The following is a 17,695-nucleotide window of genomic DNA, read 5'->3' on the forward strand; positions in this document are numbered from 1 at the left end:
ATCAATTTAGTGGACTTTACACTTACTGGCTCAGCTAAGGTTTTGCTCTGAATCTGCTCAGATAACAGCGCTGGTCTCTGGTGTCCCAAGAAGGAACAAGTACGCATAATTTCTTAGTCCAGTATGATCCAGGAGTCACTCAGTCATTCCCGTCCCAGCACCTATAGCTGTCTTCATATTAAATATATTACTGTAGTATTTAGTGCAGGTGAGTCTCGTTCTCGAGCACAGCTGTATTCAGTCAACAGCTTTCCAGATGCTCCCCCCCACCCCACCCTCTTAAAAACTGCCTTAACCACATTAAGTTATGTCAGCACTCAGCTATTCAGTGTAATTCCAGAGTTTGTATTTTGGGATCTCTGCGTGTCCTCGTGGCTTCCTCTTCACAGTGTTTTCGTCGGTAAAGAAATCCCTAATCAATCGCACGTTGAGGAGGGGTTTCTGCGGTCTGCGCTGATGTTTGTTTGGCAGAAAGTGGATGTAACGCGGAGGCCAGACAAGAAGCCGCGAAGAGGAATTAGAAGCTTAAAATTCCTTCGAGGATTGCATATCACCCGCTGCCTTTCATGCCAGAGTTGTAGACCAAGATGGTCTTACGATGAGAAGGGATGGAGTTGGAGCTGTTTTGGTAAATTATGTTATGCAAGATGTGTTAGCTTGCAGAGCAGGGGATGACGCTCAGCTACTACCACGTCAGATTGTAGCTCAGAGCTATACCCACTTTTGTATCGATTAGCTGTGGCCGCCATCTTGAATTGGGCTGATTCCAAAAGGGAATCAGTCGCAGATGTACATTGCTCGTTCAAATCCGTCCACTGGTCCATGAGATATTTTGCTAACGCTGCAGACAGACAAATGAACACACGCAGACACGGGCAAAAAACACGATCGCCTTTCACCATCTGCGCTGGGCGATAATAACGAGAACGAGTGTGTGGATGTACGCCGCACAGCTCCTATCCTGAAGCTTCAGAAACAGGGAGTTAACTGGATAACTATGTTTATTTTTCAGGCTAAAAGGAGTCAAATGAGTCCTCACCTTCCTGCTGACCTCTTTATCAGGGCTGCATGCACTCTCATCATTTTTATAGTTTTACAACTGGAGGTATACCACCTCGTGGAATCATAAAAATTCTTCTCGTTGCAGCTCTGCAACAGTGATCCTTCATGCAAAATCTATTTTTACACATTCCCATTTAAGTTGCTTCCTCTGCTTTCTGTTTCAGGGCCGATAACCCGCTCACCTGCAGGTAATGATTCTCTACATCTGCGAGAAGTGTTTTTTTTTTCTTTGGTTCTATTTATTTTTTTTAATTCTGTACATCAGCACCTACCGGTCAACCCCGGGCTTCAACCTTCGTTCTTTGTCAGCAGCTGATAAACATCGGAGGTTTCCATTGTAAGCTCGTAGTCAAAACATATTTAAAACAAGGCGCTCACATGCCTGCGTTGTGCAACTCTCGTACTCTTTTGTTGTGTCTTGCAAATGAGATTTGAAAATCCATAACGCTCTCGGTTTCCTCCACAGGGAGGTAATGTGACGCTCGGGGCTGATTTGGTGCATTCATGTGCACATCTGCATGTAGTTTTCCTGCAGTCGGGCTCTTGACTGATTCCACCTGTTGCCCAGAGCCAGGCCTTGACGCCAGCATGCCCTCATATCCTAACCCGTCCAGTGAAGGGGGGGTGGGGGAGGGGGGTGTTGCATGAAGAGAAGAGCTGCGCATTGTTTCCAAATGGGATACTGTCTGTCTTGCTCACTTTTCCTGAATGACTCTGCACGATATTTATTCGTCTCTCGGGCACTGAAAGCTCGTTGGCAAGGTGAGCGCGAGGCGAGCCTGTGGGCTATTTCTGTTTGGGTTTCTGTTTACGAGAGGCCCGCTCTGATTACTGAGGTTTCTAAGAACACTGATAGGCTGCCTCTGAACCGGAGAAAACAGTTTGTTTCCTCTTCAGTCTACATCTGGCCGCTGTGCCACAACCAACAAGAGGAAATAAGAAGTGAAAGACGGTAATTGAGTGGATATTGATGTGCTGTTTGTTTGAACGCTTTCTTCCTTTCTTGGCTTTATTCTCCTGCTTTTTTCTCCTCTTCGGTCTCTCTGCTGTAAATGTGTTTCTGCCTGTGGCGTTGCTGAGAGTTCGGGGGGTTTAACAGAGTCTTATTAAATCAAGGCAAACATGACAACCTGCATTTCACTGCTCTGATGTCATGAAAACTCTGCTCCCTGGAAACCAGAGCATCTTGGCATTTTGACAACTTGGCAAACCCCCACATTACAACTTTGACTTCACCGTTTCAAAGAACTGTTCTTTTTTTTTATTATTATTTATTTTGGTAACCAAAACAAAGTGTATATCGCTGCACTGCTCATGTAGTTTATTTTAATCAGTTTCTTGCGTGTCCTTTGATTCAACTCCTCGTTCCCTCATCCAAACAAATGCCTGTTAAAGATATAATCTTCCTGAAGTGCTTTAGATCCAACACAACAGCTCTGAACGACAAAACAGAAAAACGCAAATTGAAAAAACAAAGTACAAAAAAACCCAACAGAACAACATGTGATGCAAAAATGCAATAATTAAACATTAAAAACTGATCAAAAAAAATTGAACATTCCACAGGAACCAGAAAAATGAGCATTTTCTGTGAAAATGCTAAATGCTGAAGGGCTTTGCTGAAAATTGTTGAAGCTGAAACTTGATTGTTGAAGTTAAAACAATCAAGACAAAAGTTCAAAGAATAAATAAGAAAAACTAGCTAAAAAGTACAGGCTGAAACAAAAAAAATAGTACCTAAACGGTATAATTTGCAAATTATCAATAAAACAATATGCATAAATGTCATACGTCATTTCATATATATAATGCCCTTTAATACTTAAAGCAAATGTTAAAAATGTATTTAAAATTTGTCAAATTTTGACATGACAGCTATTTAAACCCTTTTTAATTTTTTTATTTAGCCATCTTTTTTGCTGTCAGGTGTAATTTGGGAGCGTTTCCTGATTTCTACCCACTCTGACCCTCGTTTCTCTTGAATGTCCTCGCTGCTCGCTCCTCTCTGTGTGGGTCACGCTTCTCTCAGAGGTTTTGATGAAAAAAAGATTTCTCCAAATCCACCAGAAAACTCAGCTTTGATTGTATTTTTTCCATTCAGTGTGACTGTCCTGATTTTTGTACTTATTTATTTTTCTCTTTAAGGTGAGTGACTTATTTAAAAAAAAAATATATATATATGAAAGAAAGAAAAGATAGGAATGAAAAAAATAAATCTCTCCCAGATTGGACTTTTTGTAAACAACAAAAAAGTGTAATTAATTCGTAGTGAAGCGAATGTAAAAATGAAGAGTCTTCACCGATCCGCTGCGTTGACCTCGGTGATCCAGCTGGGAGGCTGCAGAGTGAAAATAAAGTGCATTTTGAACTTTCAGCCAGAACACATCAGACCTGAGGGGTAAACCACACGTACCTGATGTGACCCTTTGTAAAGCCACCAGAGACACAGGAGATGTAAACGTGCAGTTCAGATGATGGCGACCCTTGCAGCTTCCATCTTTGTCACTTCCACCCCGTCTGTGAATGAATCAACACAGACTGAGGAAGTAAATGCATTTTTTACTTGACTCTTCACTTTTATTGTTCGCCCTCTTCTGAAATAAAGAAGCACAATTATTACAACAACGTATTTTTTTTCTTTTTATTCATTACTTTCATTTTTCTTTTGACAATGGTTTGTGTTAAAAGAATGATGATGTAACAGTTGTATTCAATTCATTTATTTAAAACAAAATGACAGATTAATAACAGATGGGTATCCAACGTTCAGTAGTCGTTACCTAAACAGTGTGCTGTTCTTTTCAGCTCGGAGGGTTTCAAAGGCTCGGCCCTGTCGCCTTTTCTCCTCTTATTTTCCTGCTGCTTCTGACCTGATGTTTCTTTCATTAGCCCATTAAGTGCACATTTCTCCCTGTCTTCCCCCTGACCCAGTTCAAAGCTACTAAACCTGTCTTATGCATGGTTTCCTATCCATGATTGCATAATCTTAAAAAAAAAAAAGAAATAGGCCATCTTAGAACAGACTATAAGTTTAACACATGGCTTCACTTTTCAGATTTTTGCTATGACCTCATGTTCTTTTATTTTATTTTTTAACCAAGCTACTGTATATCATGCATCCTCTGGGGAGCTCTGGTTTCAACAGTTTGGACTGTAAACACACCTCAGCTCAGTGCAGAGTTACGTGTGTGTGTGTGTGTGTAATTTTCTGTGGTTAATGCATGCCAGTAAACACTTTGGTGTCTTAGTCTGTGGGTTTGGTTAGGATTTTTGATGTTTGTTCTTTTGGGTTTTTTAGTTCAGATCATTTGAAGTGGGGTTTTGTGGAAATACTGTGAACAATTAATATCTTACCTGTTGAGAAAACGCAAAACAACCCACCACAGAAATTTAATAGCAGTTTATGCAAACACACTTTTATAAACTTTTATAATGCTACCATTCTTGAATTGCACAATGTCTCCAGCAAAAATGTTGATATATTTTTTTCAACTAGCCATTTGTTCTTGCAAATAACTACTGAATTCTCTGTAAGCAACCAGAAAATGTGAAGTTGATGGCAGAATAAGACTTTATAAAAGTGTTCAAGTGAACTAGTATGAAATTTCTGACACTGGAGTTGTTTTACGAAGGGTGCACGTTGGTCTTGGCTCCACTCGGACTAGCTGTTAGCTCATCGGTACCTTCAGAATTAAATACTATTTCTTCAAACTGAGGTCATTCAAGGAGCTATCTACAACAGGTAAGATATTAACCTCCCATAACCTTTTTGAAGATTTTCACTTAAAGAAATATTCTGAACTATCCCTTTAAAGTAGTCTACCTTTTAAAGTGAATTACTTTTGTCCTATATGTCACCATTACTTCCTGTTTTATTGAGTCGAATTTGTTCCCTCGTGAGTCTTGTTTTCTCTGATCTTCTGTCACACCTGGTATTGATTGGCGACTGTCACACCTGCATCCATTTAGCAATCATTTTCCTCGGTACATACAGTCCTGGGTTTTCTTAGCTCACTATCAGAACCTTATGTGTTGTTGCTGTTCTCTGCTGCAGTGTGATTTGTCTTCATGCTTCACTTGTTATGGAATTCCTTTGCCTGAATTTTTCTTTAAAGGCTAGCCACAAAAAAAAGTATCTGCATTTGTTTCTTTTCCAAGCGATTGCTTCTTGTTACCTCTGATCGCTGTAGTCTCAACATCGCCTCATTTGTTTGTCTGTAGTGTTGGCGAAACACCTCATGAACCAAAGAACAGATTTTATGAAACTTTCACAAAGTAGTCATTGGATGTACATCTACAACTGACTGACTTTTGGAGTCAAGCACTGTCTTAGCAGCCACATAAATTACTGCAAATAAGGTGTTTTCAGATATTGACGTAAAATTTGGTGTGATAGTAGCTGAGATTCGTTCCCAACACATACTTTGAACACTAAAAGATCTCATGAGATCGGTTTTTAAAACTTTGTCAATAAATACTGAAGTCGACTGTGTCCGATAACAAAATATCTCATAAATTACTGGCAAGGTATTTTATTATTACTGATTGGCTGTATATCCATAGCTAATGGACCCTGGAGACAATACGGTTCAACCAGCTGATCTTAAAAAAATGCAAAAATGTCAATAACTCAGACAGTTCTACAGATATTTAGCTGTAATTTGGTGAGACAGTAAATGAGACTCATTGACAATATACTTTGAGCGCTACACATTACGCCACATCTTTGCTAAAACTGTTTATCTGTTAACAAAATATCTCAAAAATCACCGGATGAATTTATGGCAGCAGGTGATACACATTCTTCCGAGAAACCTTTTTTTTATAATTTAATGCAAAAATTCTTTTATTCACTGTTCTGCTGCTCTAAACTACTCCCTGCAAAAGCTTTTGGTTTAATGTTCCTTTTATTTTATTCACATCTGTTCGAAACCACAATATATGTATATGCCAATGAAAATTTGATCAAGACCACCTTTTTTTTTTTTTTTTTTGCTCATACTTTTCTGATTTGGAATGTCTTTAGTCTCAGAAATCAATGATAGATGACATGTTTTGTATTTATGAAATAACTCTGGCTAATTTTCCACATAATGGCAAACACATGAAGTCCCGAGTCAGGCTGAGCTGTTTACTTTTCACCATATGACCAGCTGGGCTCAGGACATCAGCTGAAAAGCAAAGAAAAACTGCGGCCACCCAGAGATAATTTACTTTATAAAGAGGGCCTCCTCAGATGCCCCAATATAGCAGTGTGAGGGTTTCACTCTGCTATACTTTGTTTGTGAATTATTCATGGGATGTGCGACATAGAATACTCAAAAAAAAAAAATTACATTCATTGCTTCATAAGTCTTCATGGCCTTCACGACAAGAACAAAGTGGAAAAGGAGAACACCTAATCCACTGTCTGTCACTGAAACTTGTCATCTTTCCCATTTGGCAGGCTGATGCATCAGCATAGCTGACCTGTCACTGCCTTGTCATCATAATTGCTGAAGCCCAGTCTGAGCAATAGCAGATGGAGACAGAGGCAGAGTTTGCGCGGCCATTTGGGCACGCTCAATACAAGGTCTGTTATGCAGGACGCAAATTTTCCCCACACCCCAAATTCCTCAGCCTGAGTTATACCTACATCTCAGGAGTGAAGGAGTTGTAAACATGTACACCAAGATCTTTTCATGGTCTTCAAAGTCCAACTAATGCTGGATTTCCTCAGGCCTTCAGCGTCACCTTCCTTAAGGAGTTGTGGGAGGATAAACACTTTCACACCACAGTTTACCTCACGCTGGCACCATCGGGCTTCGTGGATGTGAGTTTAAAGTCTCTCTAGCTCTGACTCAATTAGCAAAGATGTGTGTCTAGACAGGGTCTAAAAAAAGTCAATCAACCAAATTAGCACCCCTAGTCAGGCGGACACTCTGAACCTGATCAAGTGTTAAGACTCAATTTACATGAGAGGGCTTCATTAAACCAGCAGATATAGGTAGACCCATGCACACACAGGCTCAGACCACAGGTGAGGAGGGCCTCCCAGGAAACAACCTGACACCTCACAAGTGTGCTATATATGGTGACTGACATACTTAATGTTTAATAAACTGCAACAGGAGATGAGTTCAATTCATTTAAGGCATTTTTTATGCATGTTCGGGCATTTCTGGGTTTATGTAGTAGCCTTCTTTTCAGCCATCTGCATCTTGTAATTTATGCGTACTACTATCATGTCCAAAACGTTCCACTTTATGACTCAGATATTTACTCCTCAGTGCAAAAATAAAACCTAGACCATTTTTCTTTCTTTTTTTTTTTTAACAACACATCTTCCATCCTCCCTTGTCTCAGCCTTCTTTGTTGCCTAAAAATGCACCTCTCCCCTTTTTGTTCAATAATGAGAACCAGTGTGGGATTCAATGAGCTTATTTAAAGCAGGAAACCCAAATCAGGGACTCACAGCAGGTTCTAATAGTATTGGAACCATGATACAAAGCCAAACAGGGTTTTATTTACTATATGGGAGCCCTTTCAGCAGCTGTCTCGCTCTGAAAATGAAGATAGTTTATTCCCATGCAAGCACAAGAAAGCTATGAAATGCTAATAATGCTCCAGCTGTTTCTTCGTCTTTTCAATGTGAATCTGAAAAAGAAGTAAACGTGTACAATTCTGATCAGGATGAAGCGAAAATCAATGGGGTGGCGACGTGTTGTTGAATTGTGCAGCCACGTCTGCAGTCTAAAAGCGTCATGAAACAGCGATCTGCAGAACAACTTTGTTCTGAACTCAGAATTCTGCTCCAGATGTTGGCAAAATGAACATCTAAACAAGTCTGAAAACAGGTCATGTTGACTGTTGGAGCTTTAAAGTGACATTCTGGCTGCAAGGGGGCCAGACGTTTGAAGGATATAGGGTGCAGATTTTCCATTTAAAGGACTCTGGATCTGGAACACTGGATCAGTCAGTACAAGAGCTCCTGCTGCATAACAGTGGCACAAAGATCATGGAGAGGTGATGATGGATTCAAATAAACACCAGCAAATTCTTGATGCAGATGTCACACTGCCTTTAAAACATGGAACATGGATCATTTCTGTCTACCTCAAGAGAATCAAGCTGAAATTTCAGCCATGAAAATCACAGTCCTATGACTTGAAAAAAGTTAAATAAATAAAAAACCTGTGGGCAGAGATAATAAAATGAGAATTGTGCAAGAGATCATATCAGTAGATGGTGTTTGTTTTGTGTAAAATGGCTCAATTGTCTGTTTGCTTACAGTAATTACTAGAACAATGACTTTAAACATATTTCCCCAACTGAAAATAAAGTAGATCGTATCATATTGTATTTTGTCTCACATATCATAACATATATAGTATGGTATAGTAGCATATCATATATCATACTGTCCTGCTCACCATTATTGGCACTATATAATTTTTTTTGCACAACATGCACAATATCTTCAGAAATAAATGGAAATGTACCTAATTTTTATCATCAGCTTTTTTTTAAATTGGAGGTCCAAAGAAATACAACAAAGAAACATTGATTTTCAACTTACAAGTTGTACTATTGGGCAGCAATATTGGCACCCCTCCTAAATATTTGGTTGCACTCCCTAAGCAACAATAAAATAGTCATTTTTCCCCCCCTTTTAACCACTCCTGCATGCTTTTAAATATGTGCTTCGGGTTTTTCTCTTACCCTGGGTGGAACAGATTTCTTGGTAATTTTCTGATTTCATGATTCCTGTTATAAAGTCAAGGCCCTCCAGTGCCACATGCAGCAAATCAGCCCCACAGCATTATTGATCTTCCACCATGCTTAACTGTGGGTAGGGTGTTCTTTTCATTGTGAGCATGATTGTGCCGTTTGTAAACAGTCAATGTGCACTGCAAAACAGTTAGACTTTTGTTTCGTCTGTCCACAGAACGTTTTCCTAGAAGGACCGTGGTTTGTCCAGGTACTCTTTGGCAAAGATCAGTCATTCTGTGTAAGGTTTTTTTTTTTGGTTTTCCCATTGGTCTTTGCTCATAAAGCTCTGCTTGGTGTAGAGTGCAGCGTATTGTAGTTGTAGAAACCATGATCCCAGACTGTTCCAGGCTGGCCTTCATGTCTTTGCATGTTAGATGGGGTGTTTTCCCACCATTAGCACCAATCTTCGGAGACGTCTCTCATCGATTTTTTATCTTTCTTCCTCAATCAGGGAGATTCTTCCCAGTTCAGTGCTTGGCAAACTTTTTGATAAAGTAGCGCGCTGTTGAAACAGGGATACTTAGGTCCTTAGAAATGGCCTCATTTCCTTTGGAGATGTTGTGTTTGCTAATAGTAGCTCTTGTGATGTCCTCAGACTGCTCCTTTGTCTTTACCATTGTGACAACGAAACAAAGAACAACATGTGGCTTTTTGAAGCACTAATGTCCTCATTCATTGGCCAATTCATGCCACACTGGCACTGACAATTTATCACAGAGTATTCTTATTTGTAATTTAACACAGTTGAGTCAAAATGTGTTTTCACACTGATTTACCTTGTAGTGTGCTTCCCATTATTTATGTTAGAATTTTTTTTAAATCATTTACTCTTTTGCATCTAACCCGAGTTAGCTGTTGAAAAAAGCTGGTAAAGCTGATCTATTTAGTTTTTCAGATTTTCTATATTATGTACTTAAACTTTATGGGTGCCTATAATGGTGAGCAGGACTTAATATGTGATCATATTTGATATATATCATGAGCTGCAGTAGCTCGTTTGTCAGTGCCATAATCTCGTAATGCTGAGGCTGCAGGTTCGAGGTTGCATCAGGAAGGGGATCTGGGGTCACATATATAATATAATATAATATAATATAATATAATATAATATAATATAATATAATATAATATAGATCATATTGTGTTGTCTCATACCATCAGAGTTATCACATTATATGTCATAAATCTCTTTGTATCACATGGGTTTGTATTATACAGGAGCAATAAATTCAAAGTGGCTTAATTCTCTTAAAAAAGTGAACTCTTTTAGCACAAATGATGGAAAATATAATGAAAAGTTGAATATGTTGTTCTTGCTACAAGAAGCCTTTTTAAGTGGTGATATTTGCCAAAGTTTTATTTTTTAAATATCTATTGACGTTCCCAAATTTGGACAAAACACACCAGTACCTTTGCTCAAGTCCTTTTCTTCATATTGACACTGTAACAGAGTCATCTTGCTTGGAAAATTAAATCAAAACGTAACTTCTAAGCCTCTGGAAGTCAGATTTCACTTACTTTCCTCGCAGAAACTTGAACTCTATTTTTGCATGCCTTTGTCCTTCCACTTACGTCTCATGTAGCTAAATTAGCTTCGAGCCAAAGTCAGATTTACACTGCCTGCCACACTGAGGTGGGCTCGGGCCGTTATGATTCACAGCAGAGAAATAACCACCAGCTTTCCACCCATTAACCATCACTCCAAGAGTTCCTAAATAGAATCACATTCAGCAACATTTCACTCCATGACACTCGGTGCACAGGAGATATAATGGTATTCTACTTAAATGATGGCATGTGAAGCATTTAAATGTGGAAACCTCACACATTGGCCCTGGCACACTCAGATAAACAAACATACATGCAATCAATCAGATGAGGAACTATGCTGCTGACATGTAAACATACCGCAAGACTCCTACTCTTTTCTTTCACTCCTCATACACAGAGCTAGTTACCCCCTTCCCCACGCTTCTCTCCCTCTTCCTGAGTCTCTCTGGCTTCCTTCAGCGGTGTAAATCCTCTTTTATTTTTTTGTAAATCATCTTCAATCTTCTTTTTAACACCTCTGCAGACGAATAAACTGTATTACCAATCGCCATTAAAACCACGCCGGGTCCTTCCTGTGCACAAGACTTTGCGTGATGTCTCAATACGTGCTCCTCCGAGGACAAATTTACGTGTGTTGACATGCACACAAACACACAGAAATGGAAAGTTTTAACAGGCGTATTTTCCACACGGGTTCCACTGGATTCTTTGTAGGAAATAAGCAGCTTTTGATACTGGCCTAACACCCATAAAATTTTGGCTTCACTTCAGCAGGTCCTCATCAGGTGAAACAGTGGATATTAAGCCGGGGATTCAGCTCGCCATGACAAAGTTTACACTGGTTTCATTCACCAGACTATTGTCACGAATATTGTCCTCAGGCTTCCTTTTTGTTTGGCTATATTTACAATGTGAAAGTGATATACTTACTTTGTCAGTACTTCTTTTTTTCCTCTCTCTCTCTCCAGCTGCAACTCCTCACCTGTCTCCCCCACAGTTTGTGTACCGCGGCCCAGTTGAATTTAGTCTTTTGGAAACAACGGGGATGTTCCAGGATTCAGGGAGATCTGTCTAAACAAACAGCTGAAGCTCATCTGATGGTTATTTCTATTCTGTCACTGCCGTTCTTCTCTTTGTGCTCGGCTGCTCTCCATGATTCAGAAACAAACACTGCATTAAAATATGTGGGGACACATGTCCAAAGAGACCTGCTTTAACAGGCGACTGAGCAGAATTGAGTCAGTGGGTTTCTATAGGGCCCCTCCGCCCGCTCTCTGTGCTTTGTGCATATCCTTTCAATTTCATTTATGTCTATCAATCAAGCATATACTCCACTTCACATGGCATCTTAATTATATTTTGCCTAAAGCACCAGAAACCAACTATTACTTCTTTGCTGGAAAACCTTCCCCCAAGTTTGTTGTGTTTGTGGAAACTTTATCAAAGGCTACTTTAATTGAAAATGGGCAGAATGTAAGTCCAATATCAACTAAAGGGGCTTAGATAAGATTGTCCCAGAACAGGATGTTGAGATCAAAGAACAGGTAGGTTGTTTGGGGTTTATTTTGCAAAGACAAAGTATTCATACCTCTTGAACTTTTTCTCATTTTGTCACGCTACAACCAGAAATTTCATATGACTTTACAGGGATTTTTATGCGATAAACCAACTCAAAGCACACATAATTTTGAAGTGGACATGATTTTAAATATTTATTTTTTACAATAAAAAGTGTGGCGTGCGTTTGTATTCGGCTCCCTTTACTCTGACGCCCCTGACTAAAATCAAGTGCAAACAACTGCCTTCGGACGTCACCTAATTCATAAACAGAGTCCACCAGTGTGTGATTTAATCTCAGTATGAATCCAGCTGTTCTGTGAAGGCTTTAGGGGTTTGTTACAGGACATTAGTGATCCGAAGCAGAGTTGACTCCAGGGGCTGAATGCAAACGCAAGCCACGCTTCTCAGGTTTTCATTTGAGAACAACTTTGAAAACCATGCATCTCTTTTCTTTGCAAGTATGTGCTACTTTGTGTTGGTCTGTCACACAGCACAGCTTCCGGATGCAAAAAGACAAACTGAATCTGGGCTTTTCACCTGCTAAACTGATAAGGAAAAGCTAAGGAATGGGCAACAATTATCCACAAATTAGGAATGAATGGAGCCACCGAAAAAGGTTATATAAACTCAAGAGCTTCAATTTCCAAGCCTCTCTGACCTTCCCCTCACTTTGAAAGTCACAAGTCTCAAATTAAAGCCACACAAGGCTCACATTCAGTATTGTTTCTGTAACTTAATTATATTTTAGTAGAAATCTAAGAGAACAACATTGCTTCAGTGTGAGAATATTTCCACACTTAGCAGTTGTTTCACAGCTATCTTCAAAATTAGCTCAAAACATGTCCATCAGCTGCAGCTAATAAAAACTCAATGATCTGTTTTACATCTTTGTTTCCTGCCCATTGGAGCAACGCAAAGAATAAAGATGTGTTCAAAATTATCAAGCTTGTTTGGACGAGAACATTTATTTTTACATTTACACACATTTCCTAGATCTTATTTTTAAATCTGCTTGCATGTGCATAATTTCTGTTCAAAATAATGGGTTCTCTACGCAGCTCCCCACCCAAGTGTTAAGTCAATTTAAAAATTAAAGCATCGAGTTTGTGGTCAAGCCAGAAAATGAAACCCGAGCTTCACAAACACTGCATTTTATCATCTGGAAATGGGTAAAAGAATTCCTTTGAAACTGGACATTTTGTCGGATGTGTGAAAACTGATCCGTGGAGCTGAAAACGTCAGAAAAATGCAGCGACTAGTAGCACTTGTTCTTTGTTTACTGTAATCTTACTTATCTGAGCAAGCTCAAATAGCTTTTGAAATACCTCTGTCGGGACCAAGTTTACAATCCATAGAGTCAGGCCAGCAGATCAAATTTAATCAAGTATGAGCTAAAAATACAGCAGATTGAGATTTGACAGCCAGCTGAGTGCCATGAAACACAAACATGATATGCAATAAGTACATTAAACCAAGCTCTGAACCTTCTCCTAAAAACCAAAATGTTCTACTGTGGACCTACATTTTTTCTTTACACAGAATCGTGAAAGCAATGTAAGGTGGTCATCATTTTTGCAGATATTCTTTCAAGCTGACCGATGGATCATCTGAAACAGTTTGACCTACAAAAGCTCCATTCAGGGTACAAATATAGACCTTTAAGAAAGATGTGTGCATGCATCAATAATGTGCATAGAAACACAACACACACACACCTCAGACTGTGATTTCCAATGCACTTGTGGATGATTGCTGGTGTATGGAAAGTGGAAGAAACGCAGGAGGGAAAAGCGCCTCGATGCTGCCAGTTTATCCCCAAACCCTCGTGAAAGTGTTATTCACCACATCTGCATCCCGACTTCTCACACTCCACAACGCTGTAAACAAACCTTCATCTGCTTGGAAACACGCCGCTGCCTACTTATGTACACACGCTGTGTAAACACAGGCCACACTGCAGCCCACAAGCATCACATTGTGCTTGCAGGCTGTTTTTCTGGACCATCACACACTTCTGCTGCTCTTTATGCAGCTGTGACGTCACCCGTGTTCTCATTTCTTCCTTTGAACGCCGACCTCTTCCCTAATTCACCCTGCTTATCGTTTCTGCTCAGTCCCTCTAGGTCGTTTTTATGCACACATACATATATCTTCACTGTTTTTGCTGTTTTTCTCTCCTTAGGATGCTGTTATCTCTCCATCTGCTGCTTCCCATTCATCATCTAAACTTGGATTACAGTTTGTGTAGGTTTTCCTGTTTCCCATCATTTTGTTTTTTTCTCAGCAGATCTGCGGAATCAGCAAGATTGAATAGCCTACGACGGCGAAATGTGAGAATGGGAAGAAAACTAATCCTGAATGGAGTTTTTAGCACATGTTGGTGCTGCAGTTTGCCCTCACCGTCAGTTCAAATGCCTGTTTTGTAAATGCAGCTTTATTACTGTATGAAAAAAACAAAACTCAAAAGCGTCTTCATGCTGGGTTAAAAACACAAAAGCATTGCAACCTAAATTGTTAAATCATCCAGTGCTGCATTGATTTTCACATGCTTTTTTTTCTCCCCCCTTCTCGTTTGTGTCTCTTGTCCTCCGGCGTGGTTCTTTTCTGTCTTCCTGTTTTTTCAGTCGATAGAGTTTCTTGTTGTTTCTTTTTTTTTCTCCTACACGTATCTAAGCCTTTTGTATGTTTGCTGTGCACACAGATAATCCATCACTGTCGTCTAGTAAAACGATTCTGACAGAGGGAGCAGAAACAGACGGGCAATAAATGACAACTTTTGAAGAACACAGGGATCAGAAAACAGATGAGGATAAACAGGTTTGAGGTCTGGATGGCCAACAATATATGCGCCAATATGCAGAAGAGATTTACCCTCAGGCCCATGTGTTTTATATTTATACTGATACTGAACAGAAAATGTGACACGCAACAACACGTCCTAATATTAGTTGTTCTTTAACTTTTTTTTTTTTTGACAACAAAAATATATAAACACGCAGGCATTTGGGCACCCAAGTCAATTGTTTTCATTCCAAATGATTCCCTGAATAGAAAAATAAGTATATATATAAAAAAAACATTTTAAAAAATAAGGAAAATAAAGTTATTTTTCAGAGAACTGTCTGTAGGGTTAATGGAAAAGCAAATCAGCGGTCACTGAAAGAGATGTTCAGGAACATTAGGACTCTGGATTTTGTTGGGCATTCTTTCGCTGTGCAGCTTAATTTAAGAAAACCTTAATTAAAAATAGACAGAAAAAAGAAAAGTTCTAACTGCATCTGACAACAAAATTAGTTGGGAAAATGAGCTTCATAAACCACCAAATAAGCTTTATGACTCATTTGGCTTCTCAAGCTGACAAAAATACATTTTCTAGATTTTCTAGATTTGATCTAGATTTTTGTTTTTTTCATTTCTTTTCTTAAACTGAGAAAAAAAAAACCTTTACAACTATAAAGCATGAGGGTGGATACATAATGGTTTGGGCTTTTATTCCAGCCTGTGGTGCAAGAACATTTTTTGTTTTGGTTGAGAAAAGTCATTTCAGCTGAACACCATAAAAGCCTGGAACAAAAATGAAAAAGAATATTTTTGTAGCGACACACTGTGTGTTTGTTAGTATGTCGTGTTAGCAAAACATCTCATGAACCTCTGGACAGATTCTATTGAAACAACCTGGAAGTAATCACTGAATGCACAACAACGAATTAACTATTGAAGTCAACCCCATTGAAGATGGCCGCCTCTGCTAAGCATCCTTAGCAAACACAGAAATGAATGGAACTGAGCAAAGACTTGGTGTGGTAGTAGCTGAGGCTGATCCTCAACACAAACCCCAAGCGTGAACTGATTCACAAGAACATGTCTCAGAAGTTCTCACAGTATTACATGAAATTGTGCATACTGGCATTTACAAAAACAGCTAGAACCCAACCACATCAGAGGACGATTTTCCTTTAAAACTCTGGCATGAACAGCAAAATTTCTTTTTCAAAGAATACCAGGCCTTTAGTTCTAGTTTATTGACTCTATACTGGAATTCAAATCTTACAGTTAAACCAGCTGTTAATGTTGGTTTGAACAGAAGTGATGGAAGAGGAAAACAAAACAAAATTAAAGAAAACAGTAATCGAGAACTAGTAAGTTACATATGTTTGCATCTCTGATCTTTAAATAAACTGCTGTATGGAAGAGTGTTGCTGCCGTACTTTTCCTCCCTGCCACGCGTCTGCTGCTTAATTAGGCGCATAAATTATTAACTGCAGTTTCACATATTAGTCTGGAATAAATCACATGCAGCAAAACAGGTCTCGGTTTAATTCTGCTGTCACTTTCATGACATTCCCATGTGCTTCATTTGCATACTGTATGCGCAGGCTGCTTGCTCAGATTTGTCTTCACAAGCTCTCATTTATAACCAGTTTGTCAGCGAGAGCTGCAGAACTCCCGCTCAGCATATTCATCTGTGTCTCCAGCAGCTATTAGTATGACAAAGTGCACAGAGATAATGGCCGTGTGAGAAGTGGCTGTGGCTATCTAAGTGTGGCCATGCGCGCACAACAAACAAATCCACCTCTTCTCTCCTAATTTCATAAAGAGATTATGTCACGGACAGTCACTTGATGTCTCCCATGTGAGCATAAAACATTTCTAATCTCTGCACCTCCTTTTGGGAGGACGTTTGTTCAAAGGGATCACCTTGGAAGCCGACAAAACAACAGCATTGTGTCCTGCCAAGGAACTGGTTAATGACATTTAACTGACTTCCACCTTCTATAAAAGGTCTGCCACAGAGAGGGCAGTTTCATCCTACAAATATAGAACATAATTTACCGAACAAACGGGTGAGTCAAGCAGGTAATTCATTTTTATGTTCAGATGATTCAGATTCACGTCTAGGAATTCTGCTGTAACGTTGGATGACTTAGAAACTTTGATTCGGGAGATTTAAGTCAACACGTCACAGCAATGTTTTTATAAGTAAATGTTGCCACTGATATTTTAAAACACAAGTTGTCCTGTTAAAACCACAATGTTAATTATTTTTCTTTTTACTGAGGAAAAAAGGGAAACTAAACCACCTCTAAGAATATTACACTAATAGGTAACACAAATAAAAGCAGCTATAACGCAATCAGTTTTACAGGTATTAAGATCAGATTAGGTGTGGTGGTGACTGAGCATTGTCCCCAACAGATAGTTTGAGGGCAACACATTGCACAAGAACTTTGCCTCAAACCTTTGCATTAACTGTCTGAGTTACACTGTTTGCTTATTAGCACAGTATCTCATGACCCACTGGATGTGTTTCAATGATAATCTCAGAACGTCATCACTGGTTATTCATCTACAACTGATTCACTTTTGGAGCTTACCCAATCCAATATGGTCATCACAACTAATCAACCTTAGCCTCAGCAAAAATGGCTATACTTAATGAGATTTACAGATATTCAGATAAAATTTGGTGTGGTAGTAGCTGAGAGTCATTCACATCACTTACTCTAAGGAGGTGGTTCCCAACCCTGGTCCTCGAGGAACGCTGTCCTGCGTGTTTTCATTGTTTCCCTGCTTCCCTTCGATGTCTGCAGAAGCCTGTTAATCACTCAGTCACTTAAACCAGGTGTGTCAAAGCAGAGAAACAACTAAAACATGCAGGATCGTGTTCCTCGAGGACCAGGGTTGGGAACCGCTGCTCCAATCGCTAACAGATCACGTGAAATCACTTGAGATATCACAATTTTGCATGAAATTGTGTACGACATTATTT

This window comes from Kryptolebias marmoratus, linkage group LG8 (assembly GCF_001649575.2).
Source record: "Kryptolebias marmoratus isolate JLee-2015 linkage group LG8, ASM164957v2, whole genome shotgun sequence".
NCBI lineage: Eukaryota > Metazoa > Chordata > Actinopteri > Cyprinodontiformes > Rivulidae > Kryptolebias > Kryptolebias marmoratus.